Source organism: Chinchilla lanigera, unplaced genomic scaffold (assembly GCF_000276665.1).
Source record: "Chinchilla lanigera isolate Chin_1 unplaced genomic scaffold, ChiLan1.0 scaffold00087, whole genome shotgun sequence".
Lineage (NCBI taxonomy): Eukaryota > Metazoa > Chordata > Mammalia > Rodentia > Chinchillidae > Chinchilla > Chinchilla lanigera.
In genome coordinates, this window is record NW_004955488.1 from 6,374,479 (window position 1) to 6,382,572 (window position 8,094).

The following is an 8,094-nucleotide window of genomic DNA, read 5'->3' on the forward strand; positions in this document are numbered from 1 at the left end:
CGGCCTGCAGGGGGCGGCGCCGTCCAATCCGCGGTTGCAAGGCCCGGCCCGGCCCCGGGCACCAGCCAATGGGGAGCGACTCCGGCAGCGCTCCCGCCCCGTCCCCTAGGGACCCGCGGCTAGGAGTCCCGGGCGTCCGACGCGGCCGGGCGCGAGTTAGGTTCGGGTTGCCGTGTCGCGAGCTCAGTCTGGTGCCTAAATCGCCGCGATCGGAGGGGCTGCCGTCAGCGGGAGCGCCGGCCACACTTCGGTAGGTGACTCCCATCGTACCCCCCACTTAAAAGCCATTCCTGGCCAAAGTCTGCGCTGCAAGTGGCCGGAGACACCTTGGCCCCGTCCCGGTGACCCCGCTCTGTCCGTCGAGGCCCGGTGCGTCCGCACCCTTCACCCGGTGAGCCGCTGGACCCGAGCGCACGCTTCCGCCCTGCTCCGGAGCGCATCTTGTTCCTGGCATTATAATTTTTTTGTCATTTCTGAAAGAAACTGCATTAAAAAATGCGAGTGCTCCATGCAAATCACTTTCTTCGTGAGCTTTATTTCTGTAACCACGCGCAAATCTTCGGTGCGGGTCAGATGAAATACCCGGGTAGAAGAACAAGGTAGAAAGGTAACACGTATTTGCATACTTAAAAACTAAAATCGCATTTATTTGTATGCTTCAAATGGTTGTCATGCTCAGTTTAGTTCTTCTGGTGAAAAACTTCCCATTCAATTTTTTTTAAAAATACATTTGACATGTTCCTTCTGCATAATTTATTTTCACGACCAAATTCTTTTTAAAATTTTATTATGTAATTATTTATTTGTGGTACTGAGGATTGAACCCGGGGCCTTCACACTGAGCTATATCCCCAGCCCGTTTTATTTTTTATCTGAGACAGGGTCTTGCTAAACTGCTCAGGCTGGGCTTGAATTTGAGATCCTCCTGCCTCAGCCACCCAGCGTGCTGGGCTTACCGTTGTGTGTCACCACACTCGGCTAACAATTGCGTGTTTTCAAGGATGATCTGTAGAGTGAGTCAGGTGGGTGGGGATAATATCAAACGAGAAAATAATTACCGTATTACCACCTTGCTTTCATGACTGAAACTCACCCTATCTTTCTTCTTTAGCTTCAGGACACCGCACGATCTTTAAGATTAAGTTTCATCAAAAGATCCAGGTTGAGGGTTGGCTTAGAGCAAACCCCTTAATGACGGTGTAACAAGAGGACATGTGCGGGGCCCTGCCAACCTTACTGGTAAGTGAGCTCCAACCAGGATAGCATTTATCCAGCGCTGTGTTTTCTGTAAGGTACCGTACCAAGTGCCGAGCCCCTCTCTGTGTTCACGTTATTCTCTGATTTTTGGTCAAGATACCTGCCCACCAGCAGCCGATTAATATTTCTTCAGAGTGCACGATTTTTAATATGAGCTTTTTTAGCCTATCCATTTTCTCTCCAAATGACTGTGAATGAAATATCTGCCTACCGATTCTTAGGCAAACAGGATTTCTGAGCAGGTGCAGTGGTGCACACAGATAGTCCCAGCTAGGCAGGAGGCTGAGGAAGGAGGATCCCGGCCCCCAGAGTCCCGGAGCTCCAGCACCAGGCCTGAGCTACATAGCAAGTTCCCTGTCTCAGAAGAAAAGACAAGAAGAGCAGTACTTTCAGGAGCATTTTCCCTCCTTTTAAATGGAGAAGCTATTAGAGAAGACAGGAATAGTGTATTTAGGAAAGAATTCTAGATGGTAAAAGTTGGAGGAATTTTGTTCACTACTGATTAGTCTTAAGGGTCTCAAAAACAAGAACCATAATACCCATTTTCCTATACTATTTTGAAACATGCAAATTCCAGTAATACACATCAATCAATTAATGTGTCCTATGTCTGCTCATGAGCGTAGTTTTACAGACTGGGTCACATTTACATCCATTTAATTAAATATGAAATTTAAAAATTTGCAGGCGATTTTAGGGATTCACTTAAGGGTTTTGTGCTTAGTTTTCAAAGGGGAAATTAAATGTATATTTTAAGATATATTTCCATGTGTCATGATTAGTTTACTTTTTCTGAAATATGCAATGTAGTGCAGAAGTTTATTACTTCAAGCAAATGTACAGATGGCAACACTAGAAGGTGAAATTTGCTGAATTTAATTGAAGCAGCAGTTTTATTTTCAACCAGTTAACTGCACATATTTTGTTTTCTGAGTGAAAACTGGAAGAGTTGATGGGTAGCATGCAATACCTATGACTTATTAACATTTAAATGCATTTTTTGGATTCATGTAAATACACCCTATACTATATCCTCACCGGATCACAGTTTATAATCTATTCTATATGAATGGAATGTGTTTGTTGGATAACACAGAAAGAGTGACTTTGCAGCTATAAATATCCTTAGCTTCCTTAAACTATTTTTTACACAATGTTGAGTTCTATGTACATTATTTTACTTTACAGCAATAATCTCTTTATGTGGCCATTTTCCTTTCTGTTTCTCTAACCCACAGGTTTTAACAATATTAAGATAATTTCCAATAAATTAGGCCTTGTTTGTTTGCCATCTTTATTTTACTCTATAGGTGACCTGGAGAGAGAGATGTCCAAAGCCTGCCAATTTTTCAAGAATTTTAGGAGAAGTTGGAAAGAGGCTTGCTTTTTCACAGCTCCTTTTTATGTTCCTGCTGTCCACATGAATCCATTGAAACAAGGCAAAGGGAACAAACAATCCAAGAAGACTTCAGGCAAGGCCATTGAGGAGTTCACCGAAAGCTTAACCTTAAACCTTAGAAATCCAACTTCTACCTTCTTTCTATCTCCTCCTGCAGGAAATCTATGGCGAAGATTTCATGGTTCTAACCTCAAACCATCTTCTTGGTTCTTGCCCCTTGTCTTCTCTCAGAAGCAAAGGAAAGTCCTGTCTGCTTTCTTCAGAGAGAGCTCCTCAGCCACCGTTTGGAGGCCCGCATCCCTTCTAGGGCAATTGTAACCTCTGAGCCGGTTGGATAACCAAGTACTTGATTGCTCTACAATTTGCAGTCAGAAGACCCTGGTAACCAACGAAGTCTAACTTTTCAATCCAAAAGGAAAACTGAGGAAATCCCCAGACTATGTGAATTTTTTATTTATTGACCACTGTCCAAGGCATGAATCAAAGTAGTGCTTAAAAGTAATTTGGAGACCTTGGGACCTCAGGCCATGAACCCAGGCTCAGCTAATGGGTTGATTAGCTTTTGGTCTCAGCTTGTGCTTTCTGTTACCTGTGCAGTGTGGATATAACGTATGTTGCTAAGAGCCTGCAGCCCACATAAGGGTCTGCCAGTCATAGGAACACAAATGAGCTGCTTCCATTTTTATAACAATACAATGAGAGGCAGATAGAACATGCACGATTATTATCATCCTTATTGAAAAGTCCAGGGGATTTAGTGTCCTGGTTGAGTTCTCTTTAAGTAACAGAGTTCAAGATGTCTTTTAATGTAAATATAGTACCAAGTGGGGGTCCTATTCCTTTCAATGAAAAGTCTCTAGGCTTTAATGATGTATGATTAGGAAAGCGCTTTCACAATAAAGAGAAATAAGTGAAAACCAAACATTTATTATTGCTGTATTTATTTTTGGACGACTTTGGGAAGAAACCAAACTAAATGCAAAACCTTTGTTTGGAGTTCAGGTGATTTGTACAAATCCAAATGGCACTATATCTTACAAAATAAAACTTTACATATTAGGGTTAGACAGTACACAGAGCTGACAGGTTTTTCAGTTCTAGCATGCTTCTGTAATTATTCCAGGCTTGCTTTTTGTACCCATTTTACTTATTGTCAAATGGCAGTGATCCAAACATTTATTCAGCTAGTACCTTACACACACACACACACACACACACACACACACACACACACACCATGGTTACTAGTAAGGATATTTTCCTTGCCTGTAAGTATTAGCAACGCAACCTGTAGGTCTACCACATTTACTTCCCTCTTATCCCAGATGAAGCTGCCTTAACAAGACTTTCTAGAGCATTCTTCAGCGGGCCCAATATTCCCCTGAACTTGTACAGAAAATCAACAATGAATTACATTTAAAAATCCGTGGCTTCAAAAGCTCAAAAATAAGACTTCCTCAAGTCATCTGCATTCCAGATATCTAATTCCTTTTGTAACTTTCCACAGACTCTTCTCCATAATTTTCATTCATTTCTCAAGCTATGAGGCTCACAATTAAACACATTTTCTATTGAGTTTTCTTGTGTGCTTAGTCAAACAGTTTTAAATGATATAATTACTTCATCCAAAAAACAGCAAGCATTTAGCAGGCACTTTCCTCATCCCACGAGAATCTGTGGGATCCAGCAGCACAGTTGTTCTTAGACGCATACAAAACATAATCTCTGTATCATTGCTTGCTTGCAGTAGTCATAAAGTCATTTCGTTGTATATTATATTTGCTTTCATAAAACGACCTTCTATGTTCCTGACTAATATTCATGTTTTAGCACCCTCAGGTCCTAGGCCCCAAATACTTCATAGTTGTCATTTCCCAACATGTACTGACATCTTATATTTATTTATTTATTTATTTTTATTTTTTGGTTTTTCTCCGGTACTGGGAATTGAACTCATGACCTTGCGCTTGCCAGGCAGGCGCTTTGCCGCTGAGCTAAATCCCCAGCCCTATCTTATATTTATTTTAAAATAAATTTGTGCTTTTTCCTGGAATAGTGCCAATTTTTTTTTAAAAAATTAAAAGAAAACTTAACAAAACAACGATGAAGACAAAATCAAAACAGCACAAAAATGACAAAAAAACGATACATGACCTCAAAACAAAATGATAGGAATTAACAATGGTTGCTACATTACATACTGTTAACTTCAACAAAATTGCTCAGTCCACCAGACATAAGAATGTAAGATTGATCAAACAATCAACGACAGTAACAAGTAATAAAAAAAAAATTGGAGTCTAAGTCAGAGCTTCATCATACAAGATGGTAGGAGTTCAACAATGGTTCTTATACTGCATATTGTTGTTTTCAGATCAGTCATTCCGAGTACCAGATTCAAGCATGCAAAATGGGTCAAGAAAAAAAATTTTAAGCATTAACTGTTCCTTTCAATAAACCACAGATATCATCAATACACCTCTTCCAGCTATCCTTACCTTTTATTTTTTGGTACTGGAAATCGAACTCATGACCTCAGTCTTGCCAGGCAAGCACTTACGCCGCTGAGCTACATCCCCAACCCAGCTATCCTTATATATGCATATAAATTTTGTTTTTCATTAAAAAACCCAAAATAACAAAAATAAATACATAAACAAAACAGCATAGAGAACAATAAAAATGATACAGAATTTCAAAATGTGATAAGATATTAACAGTGGTTGTTATATTACATAGTCATCTTAAAAATGGTTGCACATGTAACCAAATATAGGCATGCAAAATTGATCAATTACACATTAACAGTTCCTTTTAATAAATCAACAGATGGTAGTAGTACAATTATCCTAACTATCCTGTGTATACATGTACACATTTTTTTCCTCTTCTTTTTCCTCTCCCCTCCTTCATCCCACTTGCTCCTTCCTACTTGAGCAGTTTCTTTTTCCTTTCACACTTTCTATTGTACCTCCATTTTTCATCAAAACAATATTCACAAAAACCAAGTAAGATCACAACCTTCCTCATACTTAATTGCAACAGCCTTTCCAAGGGGAAAGTCTTTTAACCGTTTCTGCTTGGTGAAAACTAAACAATACAGTTACTGTTAATGAAATCTTAAACCTATAATAACTAGCCTACATCTATACTTGTTACTTACGTATTATTATTTGCTTGCCCCTCGGCAGTAAGATGAAGATTGTTCTCTTCAGGCATGCTCTCAACACCTCCATAGTTTTGATTGTTATATTATTATTTTCAGTTTTGCTAGCTGTAATTTAGAAATAATAGACTTGCTTTTCTGTCTCTCGTCCAGTAAATTTGAGCTAGTCTTTGACACCCGTCCTGGTAGCATTGGCTGTCTTCAGCATATGAGTGAAACTCTCCTAATTACCAAAAACCTCCTCACTCTGCCCACTGCTGTCCTGGGAAGGGATAATACCAACTGCTGTTTGTAAACCACTCACCATATTTTGAAGGGATCTTTGATACTTTTAATCCGTACCTTTTAGTTCACTTAAATGTATCTCAGAAAACAAAACAAAAAATGACAAAGTGAAGTTGTATGACAATTCTAAGTCAGTATGGAACTCAGGAGAAGCCTTGTAAACATAACTCACTTCTTAAAAATGTGATAAATTTCCCCAGTCTAGTACTTCTGTTTTGCTCTGCCTGTCTGAGAAAGGCTTTGAGATGTTATACCTGGTGAATCAGATTCCTTTTCCTCTGTGAAAAAGAACCATAGCAATATTCTTCAGACTATCCTTACTACACATGAATTGCATTCAGTTAATCATACCCAGGGTTTAGGTATGGCTCAAAATATGAGATCTGGTCAAAATACATGATGAATATATATATATGTGTGTGTGTGTGTGTATATATATATATATGTATGTATATATATATGTGTGTGTGTGTTTGAGAGGGTTCCACTATGTAGTGCAGGCTGGCCTTAAACTCATTTTGCAGCCCAGGCTGACCTCGAACTCACTTTGTAACCCAGGCTGGCCTCAAATTCACGGTGATCCTCGTGCCTCAGCCTCCCAAGTGCTGGAATTACAGGTGTGCGCCACCATGCCCAACATTTATATGATGAATGTTTAAATGGAAAAATTGATTTTCTTTCGCAAACTCAAAATGACCATGAAAAGCAAATGTTTGAATCAGTTCAGGACATTGAAGCAGCCATGACAGCACAACTGAGGACATTCATATTTCATTTCCTAAAGTATTTTGGACAGCTTAAGTAAAATATATACATATAAATGTACGCTAATAATGTTTAGATGAATAGTAAACCAAGGTAAGGTAAAGATTGTGTTTATTAAACTTCAGTGTTGATCCAGGGGTGGTGGCATATACCTGTTGTGCCTGTCACTTGGGAGGCTGAAGCAGGAAGCTCACATGAGCCCAGGATTTCAAGACCAACTCAAGCAACACAGCAAGACCACCTCTAAGAATTAAGATAAAAATTATAGTAAATCAGGCCATAATATTTGCTAAATTAAACTGTCAATTTAGTTCTAAGCTTCCTAGCAGTTCAAGGATAAGTGAAAAGTTGCAAGTATTTTATTTCAGGGAAAACAAAACTTTTAATGCTTAACTTTAGGACATTTTTTTCTGAGGGCTTTAATTCAAGAGGAAACAGGGAAGGGACCAGAGTGGGACATTCACCAGTGCGTTTTTTTTCCTTGGTACCTTCAAATGCATATAAAAGTTTCTTACATAAGTATTTCATACAGTGAGGAAACTATGATCAGATTTTTAAAAAATCAAAAAAAGTTTCCCCAAAAGAGAGTTAACCTGATGTTGTGGTTCACAAAAGCAATTTTCCCTCATTTATGTCAGAAATAGAAATAGCTAATTATTTGTCTATTCTCTATGTACATTTCATTTCATTATCCCTAGTGACATTATTTTCAGAGGAATGAATGGGCTTCGTTGGGTTGGAGAGAAGTCATGTAAAAGTCTGAATTGTCCAAGATGCAGAAATTCAAAGGTCATTTCAACATCAGAAATCCATAAATCTATGAAGCAATCTTAAGAAGATATAACCTTAAATTTAAAAAACCAAGAAAATAATATTGTGATTAGTCATATTGCTACAGATCATGTGAATCAACTTAGGAAAGACCTTATGTTTAGGTACTTCAAGATACTTTACACATCCATACACTTAAGCTAATGCCGTGGTTCCTCTAGTAAATATTTAAGTATGTGCTACAACCAATAGCAGTGTACTGTAGTTATACCTCTCCTGTTCTATCCTAGACAATTGTTGAAGAAGTGATTAATGAAAAATTGAAAATGTCACTTACTGAATGAAACCTTACCGAGGTGGAGTAATGAATATTATCCAGACAATTGATGAAACATTCATTTCCTGTAATACACGGATATGCACTTGTGGATTATCAGGAAGCTACCTAACA